Genomic DNA, 23,068 nt, shown 5'->3' on the forward strand with positions numbered 1-23,068 from the left:
TAAGATTGCCAAAGTTACTTGGCAAATCATAGATTTCGTGCTATAATGACAATATTCATAGCTAGAGAGGTGAGAAGCCGATCTCCACTAGGATTATTTTAAACACCTTAATAGCTTTCGTGTTCTTAATAACTATTAAAATTTAAAATTATAAAACATTGTACTTGGTTGTATCTACATTTTTTCTTACATATCATACTTATATATTACAAACTTTATTAGTGAAGTCATGTAAGATTGCTAAGGTTACTTAGCAAATCATAGATATCCTGCTATAATGACAATATTCATAGCTAGAGGTGCGAAGCTGATCCCACTAGGATTATTGTGAAGAACTTAATAGCTCTAATTTTCTTAGTTGTGATAACAACATTCCCACATCGATAACATGCTAAAGCAAACACTACCACCTGGATATAAGTATGGACATACTTCCAACCTTGTGACATACTTACCTGGATGGGGTCAATGAGCGATCAGGAAGGCTCATGGCCTAGATTAGTGACCTCCATTGCACTTAGGAGGGGTGCTCGTCTAAGATCTACCCAAGTGGTGGAGTCTACATCATAATTTGTGTTAGGGGTGGCTTGCGTTCGCGCAGCCCCCGCCAATATAGTTTTAAAGTTTGTGTTGCGTTAACTGTCAACCCAAAACTGTTCACTTGTTATTTTCAAATTGGTAATCAAACTCTTCCTGTAACAAGACTGTTTATCTTCAAAACTCTTAACTTACCATCTTCGCACTTGCTTCATATATCCACCTGGAAGTATACAAGAACATGATTGATTAGAAACTAAATTACTGTGAGGTGCAAATCTCCACTGGTCCGTCTAGTACACATACCTGTAGTTTTATTAAATAACTGAATTCAAACAAGGTTTCCATCAAACAAGGTCCATTTGATTGATTATTGTTGATGTATTAAAAGTTTATTTTTAATAAACAAAGCTATATCAAACTTAAAAAAGGGAAAAGTGTTCATAAGCAACCTGAAGGTAGTTAGCAATGTGGCAGGGGCGCTGCTCCTGCTATCACGGTTTGTCCCCGTTGTCTCCCTCTAAACACAGGTGAAGCCACACAACTCTTAACTTCAATATTTTTTTAGCGATCTTCCTGTAGGAGGGACGGATGAAACATGTTTTAAATCACACCTGGGTAACGTCAATTATGGAGGTGAGCAAATCTAGGTCTGCACATTCAAGTGGCAATGAAATTCTCTAAGCAGTTCATGTAGAGAGTAGAAAATATTCTTTATCTAAACATTTCACCCTTTAAAGAGAGGAGTTCATGCGGTTCAATAGTATGCACTCTGCAGCCTAAACTTTTTACCCTTAAAAAAGAGAGAATAGAACGTAATATGCAAACATCTCGCAATTCATGCGGAGAGACTAAAATATCTTATGCATTTCATGTGGGAACTCATCCATTAACATTGAATATGAACTAACTTTGCATCACATGTCTAGGATATCTTAGCCTTTTGTGAAGATCAAGTGTACCTCATTTTTCATTCTATCGCTTCTAAAATTACTGTATTAATAATTTACTACAACAATGAACTACTTATTAACGAATGTATTATAAGTTATTTCAAAGGCAGGAAACTCAACTAATTGCATATATGGCAAGATAAAGAAGACCCACACCGCTTCAAGAAATGAATAAATGCTTCATTATATTAAAGGAGATCCAGCACCTGCTACATCTGGGTCTTGTAACGGGGGCCTGTAACTCGATTGGCGTGGCTCAGAAGGTCAGACTTTGTTGAGTAATTCACAGGTGTGCCCATTCCAAGTATGGAGTTGTACCATGGGTCTTGGGCGAAGGCCTGGAGCTCATGGTGACTAAAGCGGAAGGCACTGCGCTAGGCAGGCTCCACTGAGCAGCGAATCCTTCGGTGGAAGGATAACATGCTTGTACTTGTCAAGTCCATTAGCACTTGATGAGCCACTCAAACCAACAACCATCTTTTTGTTTTTTTTACATACTGCCCTGATAAGTATTACCAATCCTACATTATAATCATTGTACATGATACTCGCCACATCGCTTGGTGCGAAAAGCATGCAAGGATAAAGCAGTTTAAAATAAGAAAGGGTAACACATATTATTCATTCAGGGCTTCGGCCCTCGCCTCGGGGCAGTGACACAGCTAGTGAAGTTTACTAACTGAGGCGATGATACTCGCCACATCGCTTGGTGCGAAAAGCATGCAAGGATAAAGCAGTTTAAAATAAGAAAGGGTAACACATATTATTCAAGGCTTCAGCCCTCGCCTCGGGTCAGTGACACAGCTAGTGAAGTTTAGCACATATTAGCACTTGATGAGCCACTCAAACCAACAACCATCTTTTTGTTTTTTTTACATACTGCCCTGATAAGTATTACCAATCCTACATTATAATCATTGTACATGATACTCGCCACATCGCTTGGTGCGAAAAGCATGCAAGGATAAAGCAGTTTAAAATAAGAAAGGGTAACACATATTATTCATTCAGGGCTTCGGCCCTCGCCTCGGGGCAGTGACACAGCTAGTGAAGTTTACTAACTGAGGCGATGATACTCGCCACATCGCTTGGTGCGAAAAGCATGCAAAGATAAAGCAGTTTAAAATAAGAAAGGGTAACACATATTATTCAAGGCTTCGGCCTTGAATAATAATCATTGTACATGATACTCGCCACATCGCTTGGTGCGAAAAGCATGCAAGGATAAAGCAGTTTAAAATAAGAAAGGGTAACACATATTATTCATTCAGGGCTTCGACCCTCGCCTCGGGGCAGTGACACAGCTAGTGAAGTTTACTAACTGAGGCGATGATACTCGCCACATCGCTTGGTGCGAAAAGCATGCAAGGATAAAGCAGTTTAAAATAAGAAAGGGTAACACATATTATTCAAGGCTTCGGCCTTGAATAATAATCATTGTACATGATACTCGCCACATCGCTTGGTGCGAAAAGCATGCAAGGATAAAGCAGTTTAAAATAAGAAAGGGTAACACATATTATTCATTCAGGGCTTCGGCCCTCGCCTCGGGGCAGTGACACAGCTAGTGAAGTTTACTAACTGAGGCGATGATACTCGCCACATCGCTTGGTGCGAAAAGCATGCAAGGATAAAGCAGTTTAAAATAAGAAAGGGTAACACATATTATTCAAGGCTTCGGCCTTGAATAATAATCATTGTACATGATACTCGCCACATCGCTTGGTGCGAAAAGCATGCAAGGATAAAGCAGTTTAAAATAAGAAAGGGTAACACATATTATTCATTCAGGGCTTCGGCCCTCGCCTCGGGGCAGTGACACAGCTAGTGAAGTTTACTAACTGAGGCGATGATACTCGCCACATCGCTTGGTGCGAAAAGCATGCAAGGATAAAGCAGTTTAAAATAAGAAAGGGTAACACATATTATTCAAGGCTTCGGCCCTCGCCTCGGGTCAGTGACACAGCTAGTGAAGTTTAGCACATATTAGCACTTGATGAGCCACTCAAACCAACAACCATCTTTTTGTTTTTTTTACATACTGCCCTGATAAGTATTACCAATCCTACATTATAATCATTGTACATGATACTCGCCACATCGCTTGGTGCGAAAAGCATGCAAGGATAAAGCAGTTTAAAATAAGAAAGGGTAACACATATTATTCATTCAGGGCTTCGGCCCTCGCCTCGGGGCAGTGACACAGCTAGTGAAGTTTACTAACTGAGGCGATGATACTCGCCACATCGCTTGGTGCGAAAAGCATGCAAGGATAAAGCAGTTTAAAATAAGAAAGGGTAACACATATTATTCAAGGCTTCGGCCCTCGCCTCGGGTCAGTGACACAGCTAGTGAAGTTTACTAACTGAGGCGATGATACTCGCCACATCGCTTGGATAAAGCAGTTTAAAATAAGAAAGGGTAACACATATTATTCAGGGCTTCGGCCCTCGCCTCGGGTCAGTGACACAGCTAGTGAAGTACTAACTGAGGCGATGATACTCGCCACATCGCTTGGTGCGAAAAGCATGCAAGGATAAAGCAGTTTAAAATAAGAAAGGGTAACACATATTATTCAGGGCTTCGGCCCTCGCCTCGGGGCAGTGACACAGCTAGTGTCACTTTACTAACTGAGGCGATGATACTCGCCACATCGCTTGGTGCGAAAAGCATGCAAGGATAAAACAGTTTAAAATAAGAAAGGGTAACACATATTATTCAGGTCTTCGGCCCTCGCCTCGGGGCAGTGACACGGCTAGTGAAGTACTAACTGAGGCGATGATACTCGCCACATCGCTTGGTGCGAAAAGCATGCAAGGATAAAGCAGTTTAAAATAAGAAAGGGTAACACATATTATTCAGGGCTTCGGCCCTCGCCTCGGGGCAGTGACACAGCTAGTGAAGTTTACTAACTGAGGCGCGTCAATTGCTGGTTGAAAATTATTTCCAAACCCCTCTTTGGCCATGTGCCATGGAGAATTTTTGGAAGGGCTCCCTTTATTTAAGGTTAATCCCTACAACTCTAGTGTAAAATATTTCATGGTTAATTAGAATCTAATGGAACAAACGAAACAGATTGAAGTTTAAAGGCTTGAATCAAGGAATTACCCGAAATGTAACTCATGAAGCTCAGATGTATCAGCGACTCTTCCAAATACATACAATTCACTGATTGTGTGTATACAAGCTGAAGGGGATTGAAGACTGATCTTTATACTAGTGCCGGCTATTTAGTTTATATATGCTTGGCTATTTAGTTTTCTCACAAAAGTTGCCATTAAAAACTTTTAAAAGCAATTTTATAAAAAAAAATAAGCGCATCCATGACAGTACAACAATGTTCAACTAGGTAACCAACAAAGTTAGAACATCAGATTTTGTGGAATAAACTTTTAGTTTGAGTGTGCAATTAATAGTTGGTGAATCAGTATTTTGGACAAAAAACACAAATCAATAATGAAGATGTCAAAGAGCGGCAGATGACGTTTTAGTTCTATAGGCAGATACTATTACCAAGCATTTATTATTTAAGGGATACCTGAATGTTTCAGCTTCATCTTGCAGTGAATATCCCCCAACATAGTGCAGACAACTTCAGGCCGACCAAAGAGATGGACCATTTAATTCTAGAATTTGCACTTCTGTTCTTGGTAGACCACTGCTTTTCAACACTATAAAGGAAAAAAATGATGCTTTTCAACACTATAAAGGAGAAAATGATGCCGTCACTTTTGATATTTTTATCGCTCCTGAATGCAGTAACCTAATAAATGCTCCTTTTACGTCAAGAACCCGTCACTGATCTATATGAATGGTAGGATGTCTTGAATGTTTGTGTTAAAAGAAGAGCACAACCAAGAGAAAAGTTTCACCACAACATCAAACAAGAAAAAAAATATAAGAATTAAGAAGGCTTTTACTAGTGACTAGCTTATAATTTAAAGAATAGTCTGCTAAAATTTTAAGCCAAACAATCGCATAGGATAGCAATGCTCTCTCAGCTTTGTTATCCATAACACCTAATGCCTCGACCGTTGCATGAGCACAATTATAGATTCAAAGCTTTCATGTTGGCATACACTTACTTTAAAAATCTCCCACACTGGCTACGAATAGTGATTATTTATTCTTTATATAATAACAGTTTAATTGCAAACATTGTCCCTTCGGGGACATCCGATAAAATTGGAACGATACAGAGAAGATTAGCATGGCCCCTGCGCAAGGATGACACGCACAAATCGAGAAATGGTCCAAATTTTTTTGCCAACCAAAAATCTAGGAAATGGACTACAGTTTTGTTTAATACAAGCTCCCTGCAAAACTCTTTTTATTCAAATCTAGACATGAAATTAGGGGTGGAAGACTACTACATGTCCAAGATGACCCCCAATTTTTTTTTTAAATATTACATAAAAATAGAAAAGAAAATTACAATCACAATAAAATATTAGCTAAGATACAAATAACCGGAAAAAAAAAACCTCACTTCAAGATATCCTTGCTGATTGAATGGCCATTAGAGTGCACTATTTTAATTTATTCAAAAAAGCTGATGAATACAAATAAAATACAATCAATCTTAATATTATATTACTAGTTATATTAGGAGTCTAATACAGTTTTAGATATCTCATGTGAAACAACTAATTTTAACTAGTTCTAAGCAATGACCTACTCTACTTGTAAAGTTACTTCGCACCTGCATGCACTCATCCATCCTCCTAACTTCTATACAGTAGCTATGTATGTATGCACTCTGCCTATTCTTAACCGCGCAATATACTAGTTTGGTCCTTTATTTTTGACATATCGATTAAATGGTGCAGAATATTAATTCTCAAATCAAAGATAATAAATGGGCCATATCTACAACTGAAATCTAGAAACATGCAATAAGCCTTTGTATCATGCCCTCTTGAACCTAGCCACGAAATCACCTTCTTTTAAATGTTCGACTAGCAATAAAGAGATTAAAAGTACTTGCACAAATTGAGGTTTCCATCCTGGATTCTTAAGCCGGCTCGGATACGATATGCTTGTGATTTAAGTTTCGATGCTTGTGATTTAAGTTTCGAGATAAATCAAAAGCTATAATGCCTATCTAATTAAGCTACCATTGGATTCAATGAGATAAATCATAAATCTGTAGCAATCAACAGGATCATGTAAACAAGAAAAGAAAAGTCCGTAGCAATTAATATGATATTATAAACAAGAAAAAGTAACATAGATTAATTGACTTGTACAATTATAAATTAAATTTTCATGCTTCATATGCATGTAAAATGGATACCTCTTCCGCATAGACATATGGAACGACGTTACGGAGGAGGTGATCTCTCCTGAACGCCGGAACCAACACGATCCCTGTTTCCGTTATCAACTGCCCACGCCTTAACTCCAAAAAGTTGAACACTCATGGAGATTAAATAGTATCTAAAGAAGTGTCACTGTACACTAACAAAACTTTTGCAATTTAGCTAACTTTTTGCCTTTACCAGATTCATGTCCACTTGTGTTTTTCACCGAAAACAGTGTTCTTTAAACTTTTGTACACGTAATAAATTGCTTCCTTGCTCCTGCATTGAATCAAATATACAATATTAATTATTTTTATTCAACGCATATTATGTAAAGCAGAGTTTTGCTTAAAAGATTATAGGCTGCAATATGATAGGTACTTGAACAAGGAAAAAGTACAGGCAGATCAGAGGCACTTAAGGCTCTGTCACGATCCTTTTCTACAATGACGGTATCCGAATAAATTCTCAAGCGTGCAATCAGTATACGAATAATTCGACCTTGCTACAAAATTGTGCAATCTGTTTTGGCGGTCCCAGATTATTGTGCCATCTCGAACCTATTACACTATTTTGGTGTAATTTTTACACTAGTTTAAAAGTTACACTATTTTTAAATTCAACTTCAACCCATCAACACTAAATTTTACACAATTCATGTACTATTGAGTTATTTTATAACTTAAGTACAAAAGTAAAGTTAAAAGTTATAAAGTGGTTGGATACAAATGGAACAAATTTGTTTTTAGTAAAGGAGTACAAGGGCAACATCGAATATACAAAAACTCCAAATATTTAATGGACACCAAATTTGATATAACTTTTGATTTGACACCAAAATAATATAAATTTTGGAGTTAGGTTGAAGAGTGTAAAGGTACATTTTTAGAGTTTGGGTTGAAAATGGTCTTAACTTTTTCAGAAGTTAAAAATACACTCACAGAGAAACTCGTGAATATCCCACAATGAAAGAACTTGAAACAATACTATGAATATTACCAAGGTGTGCAAGACTTGAATTCATGACCTTACTTGAACAGGATCTGTTCTATAGTAATCATACCTCCCTATCCTTGATTTCTAAGGAGACAGGTGACAAAGTCTGGTGGATGACTTAAGACTGCAAGACCAGAGCTTGATTAACAGCACTCAGTGGTCAGTTCACCATTCAGAGCCCTAGAGGATTGTTCTTGCTGGGGGGGTGGTCTTGCACCCTAACTCTTTTTTTTTCCATGCCTACGGTTTGTTACTCTGACTCTTTAGGGTATAAACTTAGCAAGATTGGAGAATATTTAGGTTCCAGAGCTTGATTAACAGCACTCAGTGGTCAGTTCACCATTCAGAGCCCTAGAGGATTGTTCTTAGCCAGGTTCTTGCTGGGGGGGTGGTCTTGCACCCTAACTCTTTTTTTTTCCATGCCTACGGTTTGTTACTCTGACTCTTTAGGGTATAAACTTAGCAAGATTGGAGAATATTTAGGTTCCCTGGCCCCAATTTTCTGTAATAGCCAAGTGAATTAGCTATTGACTATTCTTGCGTGATACTTTGAGAAAGTATAAGGGCTGGCTGGGAGCATGAAAAAGGTGAACGACGTTGTCAACATCACATATCAAAGAGCTGACAGGATTCCTTCTAATTAAACGTAGCCATGTGATGAACATATAGTGACCAAGTCTGGTGGATGACTTAAGACTGCAAGACCAGAGCGTGATTAACAGCACTCAGTGGTCAGTTCACCATTCATTCAGAGCCGTAGAGGATCGTTCTCAGCCAGGTTCTTCTTGCTGGGGTGGTCTTGCAGTTGTTTGACAGACCCTAACTCTTTTTTTTGTCGTGCCTACGGTTTGTTACTCTGACTCTTTATTTTGCACAAGTAACAAGAATGCAAAAAAAAGTGGCAGAAGGGTATAAACTTTAGCAAGATTGGAGAATATTTAGGTTCCTATCCTTGATTTCTAAGGAGACAGGTGACCAAGTCTGGTGGATGACTTAAGACTGCAAGACCAGAGCGTGATTAACAGCACTCAGTGGTCAGTTCACCATTCAGAGCCCTAGAGGATTGTTCTTAGCCAGGTTCTTGCTGGGGTGGTCTTGCACCCTAACTCTTTTTTTTTCCATGCCTACGGTTTGTTACTCTGACTCTTTATTTTGCACAAGTAACAAGAATGCAAAAAAAAGTGGCAGAAGGGTATAAACTTAGCAAGATTGGAGAATATTTAGGTTCCCTGGCCCCAATTTTCTGTAATAGCCAAGTGAATTAGCTATTGACTATTCTTGCGTGATACTTTGAGAAAGTATAAGGGCTGGCTGGGAGCATGAAAAAGGTGAACGACGTTGTCAACATCACATATCAAAGAGCTGACAGGATTCCTTCTAATTAAACGTAGCCATGTGATGAACATATAGTGACCAAGTCTGGTGGATGACTTAAGACTGCAAGACCAGAGCGTGATTAACAGCACTCAGTGGTCAGTTCACCATTCATTCAGAGCCGTAGAGGATCGTTCTCAGCCAGGTTCTTCTTGCTGGGGTGGTCTTGCAGTTGTTTGACAGACCCTAACTCTTTTTTTTGTCGTGCCTACGGTTTGTTACTCTGACTCTTTATTTTGCACAAGTAACAAGAATGCAAAAAAAAGTGGCAGAAGGGTATAAACTTTAGCAAGATTGGAGAATATTTAGGTTCCCTGGCCCCAATTTTCTGTAATAGCTAAGTGAATTAGCTATTGACTATTCTTGCGTGATACTTTGAGAAAGTATAAGGGCTGGCTAGGAGCATGAAAAAGGTGAACGACGTTGTCAACATCACATATCAAAGAGCTGACCAGATTCCTTCTAATTAAACGTAGCCATGTGATGAGCATATAGCGAACTATTCTTTCGTCTTTTACTAAAGAATACTGTGTGCTCGCCACTTACAGTGACGTACTATGCCTATTTTTGGAGTGGGGTTTATGTATGGAACACCTAAGAATTCAAGCCATAAGATTTATGCAATCAATCGATGAAAAGGGTATACCTAAATCTTAACTTTGAAGTGTTTTAACAAACTCGTTCTACAATTGACGTGCTTCTCCTTTTTTGTCAATTAATAAGAACGTTCATGTGTCTTGACTTGTTTAGTTAATGCTTTATGAAAGTTTACCTTCTCCATCAAGTTATTTCTCGTGACTTTTATAAATTAATTTGGAGTTTATATCGCAAAAGCTAAAGATATTTAGCATAAAATAATGCAATAAGGAAATTTGTTGTGTTCTTTCCCTGTCCCCTGGTTTACTTGTAGTAAAGCCTTTTTCCTATTGAAGACTTGCGAAGCTTTGATTTTACATAATTTGACGGTCTCCTCGTTTGGCTTCTAGCTTTAAAACGTCAATAAAGGTTACGTGGACTCTAAACTATTTCTTCTTATATTTAAATAGCACCAAAAGACAATATATTGCGAAGTGCAAGCGAGCACTTATCCACTCCGGTTAGTATATAACCCACATCGAAAATATTTCAGAGACATCGTCTAGCACACCTATAAATAACTAGCACTGAGAAAGCTTCAAAATCACGCAGCCATGTGATGAGCACAAAGCGAACTATTCTTTCGCCTTTTACTAAAGAATACCGTGTGCTCGTCACTCATAGTGGCATACGCCTATTTTTGGAGGTGTCTTCCTTTTGGTTGGCTCCCTACAATTTAAGTTCATAATTATAAAAATTCCATTATGATAATGAGTAGTTGATTTTAGATTTTCCCCGTGTACGTGTTTGTAGAAAAATTAAATATCAAATTTGTCGCTCTTATTAATATTGATTAATAAAAAAAATTGTTTTTAGAATGGTTAAATATTCACTTAATTGCACATATGATATCATCGATAAATATTGGACATATATGTGCTCGTCAAGTAAAATTACTTAATTGAGTATCACACATTTTTTTTAGAACGATACAACAAGCAACAAAATGAAAAGTTGTGAATTCTAGTATTTTATATAATATGTCGAGATTTTAAGAATTCTATTTACTAATTATTTTTAATTAAACAAAGTAATTAATAAGTAAAATTTTAATGAGCAACCCAAACCGACCTCACTAAGTATCCCAACATTTTACATAATGGTTGCTAAATGCTAGTAACAGTTTAAAGCAGCAATCAAATATGATTTCTTATAGCACAGAGGGCGATAAAAAGTAACTTGATTATATTGAAATGACAAAGCATACAGCATTACTAACTTAAGAACCTTAAGAACTGATCTTCGTACCTTGCTTGCGGAGACATAACACCGACTCCTGATAACCATCTCAACTTGCCACCGTCTCAATTCCAAAAGCAAGAAAATTGTTAAAGAATATATATGGGTTTTTTTTTGAGAAGCCATGCAGCATGTAAAGACAGCAAGTCAGCAACAGGTCAATGCCCTGGCATCAAACACAAACGACTGTCCAATCCCACTAACACTTACAAATTTGTAGCAATTAACAAGATTACGTGAACAAGTGTTGCACTAGGGGTCTTCACGAGTCGTCCAAAATTTAGAAGCGTGACATTATAACAATGTTCATCTAGGTAACCACAATAGCTTGCTATTGGGGTCTTCACGAGTCGTCCAAGTGTTGCACTACTGTTTAAGTATATTCATGACACTTAGCTTTATATATACATCTTTTTGAAAGTACCTATTAGCAAGAGTGAACAATTATAACAGTTTGATCAAGGTTTTTCTCAACCAACTGACAGATCAAAGTTGCATGATACCAAAAATTTAATGATAATGGTATACCTTATCTTCAGCTTGGAGTGAATATCAGCAACTGTGCGGACTTGGAGTGAATATCAGCAACCGTGCGGACTAACATCAGGCAGAACAATAAAGTGACCATTTGATGCAGAAATTAGACTTCCGTCTGCTTGTCAACACTCCCGAGGAAAAAATGATGCTGTCATTCTTGATAATTATATCGCTCCTGAATCAATTGTAGTAACCTAATAAATGCTTTCTTTTACTTCAAGAACCCGTCATGGATCCATATGAATGGTACGATGTAATGAAGGAAATGTATTAAATGACGAGCACAACATAAAGAAATGTTTCACCACAACAGCAAACAAGAAAAAGAATATAAGCAGGCAACCTATTCCTCGTTCGCACAACCATCTTTTCACATTGGGAGAGTTTCCGTTATTCATTCTTGAAGTTGTAGCTCTGAAAATTCAGTTTTGACCCCGTGGTTGGGAGGATGGCAGATGACACAACTTGTTTCAAATCTCAACCTTTCAAGGTTTTAATCAGCTTTTCCTAAATGAAACTAAACTAATAATGTATAAGGCAGGTTCTCAAGATTCCGATATCGGAGACAATAATACATATTGTTAAGATTACGATTCAACATGATCGCATAAACAAAAAAGATAAGTTTGTAGAAATTAACAGAATATCGTTATAAATTACATTTGCATGCTTCATATGCATGTGAAATGGATACCTCTTTCGCATAGACACATTGAACGACTTAATCGACTTAAGACTCGATGATGGAGAATAAATAGTATATAAAGAAGTGTCATTGTACACCAATGCAACTTTTGCAATTTAGCTAACTTTGTGCCCTTACCAGATTCATTTCCACTTATGCTTTTCACCGTGAATAGTGTTCTTTAAACTTTTCTACACGTAATAAATTGCTTCCTTGCTGCTGAAGTGAATCAAATATATAATATTAATCATTTTTATTCAAATCATATTATGTAAAGCAGAGTTTTGCTTAACAGATTATAGGCTGCAATATGACAGGTACTTGCACAAGGAAAAAGTACCGGCAGATTAGAGGCACTTAAGGCATCAATATCTTATAACCTAACCATCATTTAGATAGTGATGATACATATCTTGTCCCTTCGGGGACATCCGATAAAATTGGAATGATACAGAGAAGATTAGCATGGCCCCTGCGTAAGGATGACACGCACAAATCGAGAAATGGTCCAATTTTTTTTTCCCAAAACCAAATACAAGATATGGTTGGACTCTGTATATATTTTTTAAAAATATTACATATAAATAGAAAAAAATAACAATCACAATAAGGAAATATTTGTTAATTTGTAAAAAATTAGCTAAGATACAACTGGGGAAAAAACATAATTCGAGATTTTCTTACTGATTGAATGGCGCCATTAGATGCACTAATTTTAATTTCTTCAATAAAAACTAATGAATACAATTAGAATACAAATCAATCTAAATCTAATACCTTTTACTAGATACTTTAGGAGTCTAATATAGTTTAGTTACATTAGGAGTCTAATACAGTTTTAGAGATTCCATGTATAATTAAAGTAACAACTAATTTAAACTAGTCCTAAGCAATGGCCTACTCTACTCATGAAGTGACACCACACCTGCATGCACTCTGCATGTACTCACCATTCTTAACCGCGCAATATATTAGTTTATGACTAAATGGTGCGGTATTTTAATTCTCAAATCAAAGATAATAATGGACCATATCTATAAGTGAAATATAGAAACATGCAATAAGCCTTTTGTACCATGCCCTCTTGTAAACGTGAAATCGCCTTCTTTTAAATGTACGACCGGCAATAAAGAGATCAAAAGGCTTCTACTTGCACAAATTGAGGTTACCATCCTGGATTCTTAAGCAGGCTCGATACAATATGCTTGTGAATTTAAGTTTCGAGATAAATCAAAAGCTATAATGCCTATATAATTAAGCTTCTATTGGATTCAATGAGATAAATCTGTAGCAATCAACATGATCATGTAAACAAGAAAAGATACTTTTGTAGCAATTAACAGGATATTGTAAACAAGAAAAAGTAACATAAATTAGTTGACTTGTACAAATATAAACATTTGCATACTTCATAGACTTGTGAAATGGATACCTCTTTCGCATCGACACATGGAACGACTTAATGGAAGAGGTGATTTTTCCTAAACGCCAGAACCAAAACGATCCCTGTTTTCGTTTAAAACCTGCCTAAGTCTCGATGATGGAGAACAAATAGTATTCAAAGAAGTGTCATTGTGCCCTTGCCAGATTCATTTCCACTTATGTTTTTCACCGTGAATAGTGTTCTTTAAACTTTTCTACACGTAATAAATTGCTTCCTTGCTGCTGAATTGAATCAGATATACAATATTAATCATTTTTATTCAAATCATATTATGTAAAGCAGAGTTTTGCTTAACAGATTATAGGCTGCAATATGACAGGTACTTGCACAAGGAAAAAGTACCGGCAGATTAGAGGCACTTAAGGCTCTGTCAGGATCCTTTTCTTCGACATGAATTGCTCATATTCTCCAAAACATTAAATAATTAATAAATTAAAAAAAAAACATGTATAAGACCATGTTCATGTACCAAAAAGCATCAATATCTTATAAGCTAACCATCATTTAGATAGTGAAACAGCATATGAGACATAGAACTATAACATATATTCCTACTGCCTACAAATATTTGCATAGAAAAGGGAAACATAATCTAAACAACTTAAATAATTATAAGAAAACTGATAGGGATGCCGGAAGTTTCATCGATCGAATAGACCGATTCTCGCTCCTCTTTTCAACTTCTCCTTTGGTTGTTTTTGTTTGAGTTTTGAGAATCCCAAAAAACCCTCTTCAATAATAGAGCAAGTAACATGACCTTTTTACACCTATTTCTGAAAACTGTGTGCAAAATGAAAGTCGAGATACATTTAAAATGAAACAGCGGGTGTTATTTCTAGAAATATGTGAAGAAACAGTGCCTTGTGTGTAATAGTGGGGGACTGCGAAGTTCTTGTACACACACGTACATCCTGGATTCTTAAGCAGGCTCGATACAATATGCTTGTGAATTTAAGTTTCGAGATAAATCAAAAGCTATAATGCCTATATAATTAAGCTGCTATTGGATTCAATGAGATAAATCTGTAGCAATTAACATGATCATGTAAACAAGAAAAGATAAATTTGTATCAATTAACAGGATATTGTAAACAAGAAAAAGCAACATAAATTAGTTGACTTGTACACATATAAGAATTTGCATACTTCATAGACTTGTGAAATGGATACCTCTTTCGCATCGACACATGGAAGAGGTGATCTTTCCTAAACGCCGGAACCAACACGATCCCTGTTTCCGTTTTAAACCTGCCTAAGACTCAACGGAGAATAAATAGTATTCAAAGAAGTGTCATTGTACACCAATGCAACTTCTGCAATTTAGCTAACTTTGAGCCCTTACCAGATTCATTTCCACTTATGTTTTTCACCGTGAATAGTGTTCTTTAAACTTTTCTACACGTAATAAATTGCTTCCTTGCTGCTGAATTGAATCAGATATACAATATTAATCATTTTTATTCAAATCATATTATGTAAAGCAGACTTTTGCTTAACAGATTATAGGCCGCAATATGACAGGTACTTGCACAAGGAAAAAGTACCGGAAGATTAGAGGCCTTAAGGCTCTGTCAGGATCCTTTTCTACAATGACGGTATACGCATTAGATTGAATTACGGCTTGTCACAAGCTAACAGATTACACAAAGAAAGCTAGCAGCGAATAAGTTCTCAAGCGAGCAATCAGTACATCCTGCACATATATTTACCTTGCTACAAAAAACTCTAGAATCACCAATCCACATATCCCACGTCTATATTAATATTGCTAAACAAATTAACAACTATTTAGCCTACAAGCCCCTCTTAGAATTACCAAGTTCCGCATGCTTATTCAATTTTTTGGGACTTTGAAAGAAATTCCACATTACAAGAACAAGGTAAACAACATTGTCAAAATCAAATATCAAAGAGTTGTCCGGATTTGTACTAATTGAACTCATCAATGTGACCGTGCGATGAGCACAGAGCAAACTATTCTTTCACCTTTTAGGCTTTTTACTAAAGAATAACGTGTGCTTGTCACTTACAGTGGAATATCAATATCCTATCTTAGGATGGGGTTTCTGTATGCACCAAAAAGCATCTATATTATAACCTAACCATCATTTAGAGTAAAACAGCATATAGAACTATAACATATGTTCCTACTGCCTACAAATTTTAGCATAGAAAAGAAAAACATAATCTAAACAACTTAAATATGTTAATCCCACTCCATTCTTTACATACTTTTTCCTATACACAGATTTTAAGGCTAGTTTTATAATTTTTTTTAGAATTTTCTTTTTTTCTATATAAAAATTTAAACATTATAATTCTATTTAAAAGAAAAAAAAAATATTTAAAATTATTTAGGGAATCATGTTTAAAATGCGTCCCGTTGTCAATATAAAGAATCCGGTCAATATAAAAAATCCAGTGAGACGGAAGGAGTATAAGAGAACTCATAATGTGCGTGTGTTGGTATAATGGTTCGTGCTCTTGGCTTCGTGAAGGAGGTTACTAGTTCGAATCTCGGGATGTGCTAGTGTTGTAACTATAAAAAAAATAAAAGAAAACTGATAGGAGAAAGAAGGTTACTAGCCGGAAAGTGACGCCGAAAGTTTCATCGATCGAATAGACCGACACTCGCTCCTCTTTTCAACTTCTCTGGTTGTTTTTGTTTAAGTTTTGAGAATCCCAAAAAACCCTCTTCAATAATAGAGCAAGTAACATGACCTTTTTACACCTATTTCTGAAAACTGTGCGCAAAAATGAAAGTCGAGATACATTTAAAATGAAACAGCCGGTGTTATTTCTAGAAATATGTGAAGAAACAGTGCCTTGTGAGTTGTGTCACACACGTACACCGCTTTTAAGTGTCTTGGAAACTGTGATGCTCGAGTGTATGTATGTTTCATGTCTGTCTGATGTATGCTTCATCTGCAAGAGGGGAGAGCGCGGGTGGATCGGGCCGGATTTTAGGTAAAACCGAAACCGAAATCGCATATCCTCGGTTTTTAAAATTTAAAACCGCAACCGAAATTACCGTTTCGGTTTCGTTTTTAAAAATCTTGGTTCGATTTTTATCGGATCGGGTTCGGTTATAAAACCGCGTCCAATAAAATTAGTAAAATAAATACTAGTAATAAAATTTTTAAACATTCAAAATATATATATATATACAAAGTACATTTGTTCCGAAATAATAATATAAAATCATAATAAATTACAACAATCTAAAAAGAAGCAAGCACTATGAGCCATTGTTCATCATACAGTGCACAATTCTAATACTTGTATGTCCACATGTATCATATTTATACAAAACAAAACAAATAATAATCATTAGATAATCAGTTTTATTCAAATGCTATAGATTAAGTATAACATGACAGTGTCACAATTATATAGCTAGCTTTACCAGAACCATAATATGAACACCAACAAAGTATATATGACGACAAAAAGTTGAAAATAGTGGACAATATGCATAAAACAGCAGACCAAAAACAACAGACTAGAACTGGAAATTTACTGCCCAATCCCCATCCTAACACCATCACAATCCCCTAGTTTATAACTATTTTTAACTTCCGTTAAAAATTATTTGTATTTATTAATTTTTAAAATATATATATATATTTTTTAAATATATTTTATTTATTTATTTATAATTATCGGTTCGGATCGGGTTTTCTCGGTTCGGTTTTCACCTATAACCGAACCCATATAATAGGTTTCGGGTTCGGTTTTTAGTTTTGCGGTTTCGGTTTCAGATCGGATTTTAACGGTTTTTAGCGGTTTCGATGGCAGATTCGGATTTTTTCGGTTTTCTGCTCGGCCCTAATCTGCAATGTTGGCTTGTTATTCTTCTACATCCTCCTTATATGATATCAAGATTGCCTGATAGTCTTGATTAGACATATTAGTGTTGAGAAGTTGCTGGGTAATGTTGGCTAGGCCTGCAAGCTGATCAACCAGTAATCATTCGCTATTGTGGGTTGAGTTTGAACATCTTGCAGCCTTTGAGAAATGAGGTGTGAAAGTTGTGTAGAATTTTGATTAATGGTTGTTGAGGTTGATGGTAGATTTTTTGTGTTTGAGGTGAATGGGAGAGTTGGTGAAACTGTTCATGTGACAGGTGTCACAGTTTGACTCACAGAATGAATTGTGGTTGTGATAGTGTGTTGTTCATTGGTATAGTGAACCTCCATTGGAATTTGAGGGGATTTGACCAAGTTACTATCATGTACAATGGCCTCAAACCCTTGTCCTTTTTGCAGGGGACTGACACTTGAATGTTCTTGTGTGCTTGCCTCCCCAATAACAGGATCATTGGCAATTGTACTCCCAATTTCAATTGACAAACAATGTCAGCTATGGTTGGAAGGGGAGCTATTCCTTCTTGAGAAACCTCCAATTGAATTAGAGAGGATTTGAGTAGCTACCCCTCAAGAGTACTACCCTCAAACCTTTTAGTCGTCTGTGAAGACTGTTATGCACATGAAGGTGCAATTGGAACCCACACATAGTCTTCAGTAAAAATTTATGAAATCCCTGTGTTTGTGATGATGTCATCAAGGTCTATCTCAGCATGTAGCCTCTCACCATCTAAAGATTGTATCTGGGTGGTGAGCTCAGTTTCTTGAACTGTGTCATTTGATGTTGGCAAGACTTGAGAAGTAGATTCAAGCCCCTTATCGTAAGATGAAGAGATTTGAGAAACGAGATTAGTGATTTCAGGAATGATATTGGCACTCCCCCTGAGTGGATGAGAGAGTTTCAATTAATGTGATCTCACTGTGTGTGCCAACCAAATGACTTCTTCCACCCTCTTGAGAGTGCTCAAGAGAGGGTGCAGACTCTTGACATGATGCACTGGGGAGAATGCTAGTTTTAATAGTGACACCTTGTTGAAAAGGTGCCGCTAGAGTCTGTTGTTGCCCCTTTGTTACAACTGCATCTTTTTGAGAAGATGCAGATGTGGTTATTTGAGTGGTCAGCTCAACATTCCTTTGCTTATTTGGCTTTTTGACCAAGGGAGACTCAATATGTATCTGGTCCTCACCACTCTCAGTAACAATTATCATAGGCGTTTGCTTTCTCTTCCTTTTACTAACTTTATCCTTTTGTGAGGATGAAGTAGTTAACTTCATAGCGTCTAATGGTTTTAAAGAAAAGGTCTCAGTTGTGGCAGGCCCCTGTGTGCTGTCCTTTTTATGTACTTCTATATGTGCAGAGGCCATAATTGTGCTAGATATTGCACTGGATCTCATACCAGGCATATGGTAAGTTATAAATCTCTCCAACATGAAGTCAATGACATTTAGAGCTACCTTTACCTGATTCTTTGTAGTTAGTGAACTAAATAAAACTTTGGACACATGTTTACAAATGCCTATTTGATTTTTATCTATACCATCAATCATATAAATGTCATATACTTTATTGTTTAAAGTGGACATTATAAATCCAGGGAAGAATTTTTTTTTACTTCTACTTACTAAAGGCATTGTCAACCTTATGCTCAGTTCTTCCAGAATCAAGCTTCCAACATTGAGTCGTCTGTTGTAAGTCATGGAGTACACCGACTTCTGCACTGCACCGGAGATGTTGTCATAGCCAGTCTTTCTGCATGTGAATGCTCTTATGATAGAGTCAAACACAAAAGATCATTATCTCCCTAGATTCTTCTTGTCCATCCTTGCCATGTCAATCTTCTTACCACAGTTGATGAAGTCCATAAACTCGGTCAATTCCTATGTTGTTGGAACCTCCACAATGTTGTCTGTGGGAATACCAAAAGCTTTTTTGACATCATTAGCATTGAATTCCACAGTTATACCCTGAATTGTGCAGTTCACCATCAAAGATATAGTTTGATTTTCATGGACAATGGTGTTGATAACCGCAGAGTTCCAGAATTCATTAACACGTCCATATAAAGCACACGATTAACAGTTAAGGCCCTGAGAGATATGAATCATCAATGAATCTCACAAAACACTTGAAGTTGTCAGGGGCTTGATTTGCATCCATAAATGCCAAGTAGTTGGTTCCCTCTTTGGGGATAAAAGTTCTAACATTACTGGCAGCCATTTGAAAGAGTTGAGTTTGAGTGGGTAAGTGATTTGAGAAAGAAAGAGCTTGAAACGAGTGAGAGCGGTGAAAATTTGCAGAACTTAGGTCAATTGAGATCTCGAAAGCGTAAAGAGTGGTTATGTCGAGATGTCTGAGTATTTACATGCTAGAGATATGACTTGTCGAGAAGTAAGAAATAAACGGTTGATATTTGTTTATCGAGAAGTCACGTGAATTACAAAACTCATGTCGAGATGTCACTATCTCGACTCTTATCGAGAGCTAGATAGTGACTTATCGAGATTTTTAGGTAATAAATACAACACAGAGGGGGTGGATGTGTTTTGGATTGTTTTTAAGCTTTTTGAACTGTATGGATGTGGTGAACAAAGTAGTCTAACTTGTAGAGATAAAGTATTTTAACAGAAATAATAAAATATGCACATGAACACACTATCTTCAAAACTTACTTAATTTTATATTAAAATCAAGTATGTCTTGCTACAAATTTCTGGGTTTTTTGTTGATAAAGAACTCAACTTCTTTCTTGAGAGAGCTACAAGATTTTCTAGATCTATTTGTTACACTAAAACAAAGGACTAGTGTTTACTTTATAATCAGTAACACAGGTTCTACACATCATGCAATGACATGTACCAAACCCTACTTTAAGTTAACTAAAGCTTTCCATTTCTGGATTAGTATATCTTTGTAAATCGTGCATGTATGTGACTTTCCTCTGTCAGTTAATCTTGGCCTTTGATCTTTTACTCTCCAAGCTGCTTTTGTAGACTTTTTCAAACCATGATTTGTTTATTGAATGACAATCTTGGATCTTTAACTGATCTGCATTCTGTACTTGAGGTTTATATCGAGATCTCCAGTTTGTTATATAGAGAACTTGACATCTTGATAAGTATAATGGCTTATCGAGATCTCTTATTTCTCTATAGTTGTTTTGACTTATCGAAGTCTCTGAGTTCTCTATAAGAAAATTTGGCTTGTCGAGATCTCTGAATTTCTGCATGTAGAAAAGAATTGTCGATATCTCTGAAATTTCTATAGGAATATTGACTTATCGATATCTCTGAGATCTCTAATGAGAGTTTGACTTGTTGATATCTCCAATCTTCACATCTTCAATTTTACTTGTCGATATCTCTGTATTCTCTATTGCAAAAATGACTTGTCGATATCTCTAATCTTCATATCTTCATTTGGATTGTCGATATCTCTGAGACTTCTCTATAAGTTATTCTTGACTTCTCGATAAGTCATTCTGGAGTTCTCGAATGACCTCTCTATATGACTTGATCTGTGACTTGTAGATTTCTTTACGTATAATATTTTTCTCAAAACAGATGATCTTCATGATCGTCTTCCAGAGTTTATTCTTAGGCTTGAAACTGTTTACAGAAAAATACTCTAGTCTAATCTATTGACACTTTTATAGACTCGAGTAATACAATACAAAATGTAAACTTAGATTATCATACAACTAATTTTTAGGACTGTCAAATGACTTAGTTTCGTTATAGTATAGGCATGTCTTGTACAACAATCTCCCCCAATTTTTGAGAAGATTGCTTATCACAAATTCATGCCTAATAACAAGACTAATCCCAAGTTAAAATGAACAATGGAATATTACATAAGAATTGACAGAAATACAATATTTATACATTAAGGATTTCTTGAGTTTGACAGATACATTCATTTGACAAATTTCTCATCTCCTGTTTCTTTTCTAATGAGATCCTTTAACTTTACAAGTACTTTCAGTTCCTCTATGATTGGTGTCCCTCTTAGAGCTTCTACACATTTCAGTTTATTAGCTAATGGATAACTGTACAAGTAACCAACCCTAATTATTGAGAATCTGTCAGTCTTGATGTTTAAAAATTGTCCATTCCTGGTAATTCTGTTCATCCCCTTTTCCTTGAGTTCTTCAGATCTTTGTATAAACATTTTTATCTCCTATATATACTTTCTTTTCTTCTCCTCACTTTCAGCCTTTTCTTTTACTCTTCTTTCTTCCCTTTCTACCAACCATTCAGCCAAAACAGGTCTTCATGCCTTAGTTGCAGTATCCTTGTCCTTTAGTAAGCTTATCACCCTTTTGATCTATGTGGGTGAAAATGTGTCCATTAGGTTTCTGCCAAGAAATGTGAAGGTTCCATCCTGATAGTACATTTTGACTTCCATTAGTGTTACAACCCAAACTCTGACCATTTCTTCAGCTAATTGTTGAAAGTAGTCTTCATCTGAGGTGACCAGTTCAGAGGTAGAAAATCACTTTGATTGAAACAGTTCCAGATGACCCTCTCAGTTACTTGCAATTTTTTTGGTTTTCTCTCAATAGATTTGTAATGAATTTTGGTTGGTGGCTTAACAGAAGGTAGGTTTAAGACTTTCTTTAGAGATGTCTGGCATGAGGTGATTGGTATTTTCAGTAAGGTGTTGGCAGTTTGTTTGTACAAGAATTTGGACTTTGAGGTTTGAGGTGATTTAGTATTTGCTTTTGTGGTTCTGAGCTATCTTCTTCCTTCTCCTCTCTTATTTTCTTTTCTTATCATCTCCCTTCTTCTTATCCCGCTTCTTCTCTTTTCTACCAGTTTCTCTACAAGTTTGACTTGGATTTGAGCCAGAAGGTGGTTGATCATTTTGCTTCTGCTCATCATCATCATTGTCATCCTTTAAGTTGTAATCTGAAGTTGGCAACATGGTCTCTGCATTTTGAAGATATCTTCCCAAGATTCTGATCATTTCCTCATCTTCAGGTTTCTTATTTATATTGGTCTTGAGATCAGTTTCAAAGGTCATTATCAACCTCACATTATTTCTTACACAATTCTTTGGAACTGTGAAGAATCTGCATTTTCTGGATTATGAATATATGTAGGCAATCCCCCTGCTTGGATGAAGATAGGCTTCAGGAAAAATAACTATCTGAGCATTCTTGAGTTCCTTTAGCAGTTGGGTGTCCTTTGGAATTACTGTATGAACTTTATCAATCACCACATCCAGCTCATATGCTCTCAATTTTTGAAGATTGGTGAGAGACACATGTAGACATCTGTCCAGGCCACAATCATTCACATTTGCAACTATTCTTTTCTCTAGAAAATTATCAACTTTGACAATCACCACTCTGACAAAGTTGATGTTGTTGGCCAATGCTCTTTTGTAGGTTACATAGTTGTTGTAAAGAGACATTCTTAAGACTGACATAAGTTCATTAAATTCTTGATCTTGACAAGGCCCTTCTACAACTTTTAGAAGTCTGTCTTTCCCAACA

General features: G+C 36.4%; 1 long non-coding RNA gene, 6 other non-coding genes and 1 pseudogene across 7 annotated transcripts; 7 read left to right on the forward strand and 1 right to left on the reverse strand.

The window, feature by feature from the left end:
• Positions 1–138: 138 nt before the first annotated feature.
• On the reverse strand, positions 139–16,566 carry LOC141666477 (uncharacterized). Its single transcript, XR_012552233.1, has 13 exons — positions 15,249–16,566; positions 15,047–15,124; positions 14,875–14,956; positions 14,047–14,110; positions 13,693–13,925; positions 12,399–12,479; positions 11,567–11,750; positions 11,048–11,462; positions 6,787–7,072; positions 5,029–5,161; positions 990–1,113; positions 733–843; positions 139–653 (listed from the first exon to the last, which is right to left on the reverse strand). It is a non-coding gene; the product is annotated as an uncharacterized LOC141666477 (long non-coding RNA).
• On the forward strand, positions 448–608 carry LOC141670010 (U1 spliceosomal RNA). Its single transcript, XR_012554261.1, has one exon. It is a non-coding gene; the product is annotated as a U1 spliceosomal RNA (small nuclear RNA).
• LOC141669131 (U4 spliceosomal RNA) lies at positions 4,360–4,499 on the forward strand. The gene has a single exon (XR_012553423.1). It is a non-coding gene; the product is annotated as a U4 spliceosomal RNA (small nuclear RNA).
• On the forward strand, positions 5,651–5,753 carry LOC141669599 (U6 spliceosomal RNA). The gene has a single exon (XR_012553869.1). It is a non-coding gene; the product is annotated as a U6 spliceosomal RNA (small nuclear RNA).
• On the forward strand, positions 7,816–8,013 carry LOC141669868 (small nucleolar RNA U3; annotated as a pseudogene).
• On the forward strand, positions 9,638–9,757 carry LOC141669439 (U5 spliceosomal RNA). Its single transcript, XR_012553724.1, has one exon. It is a non-coding gene; the product is annotated as a U5 spliceosomal RNA (small nuclear RNA).
• LOC141669189 (U5 spliceosomal RNA) lies at positions 10,350–10,466 on the forward strand. The gene has a single exon (XR_012553480.1). It is a non-coding gene; the product is annotated as a U5 spliceosomal RNA (small nuclear RNA).
• Positions 12,676–12,778, forward strand: LOC141669656 (U6 spliceosomal RNA). Its single transcript, XR_012553924.1, has one exon. It is a non-coding gene; the product is annotated as a U6 spliceosomal RNA (small nuclear RNA).
• Positions 16,567–23,068: the final 6,502 nt, after the last annotated feature.

The sequence above is a fragment of the Apium graveolens genome, chromosome 6 (assembly GCF_009905375.1).
Source record: "Apium graveolens cultivar Ventura chromosome 6, ASM990537v1, whole genome shotgun sequence".
Classification (NCBI taxonomy): domain Eukaryota; kingdom Viridiplantae; phylum Streptophyta; class Magnoliopsida; order Apiales; family Apiaceae; genus Apium; species Apium graveolens.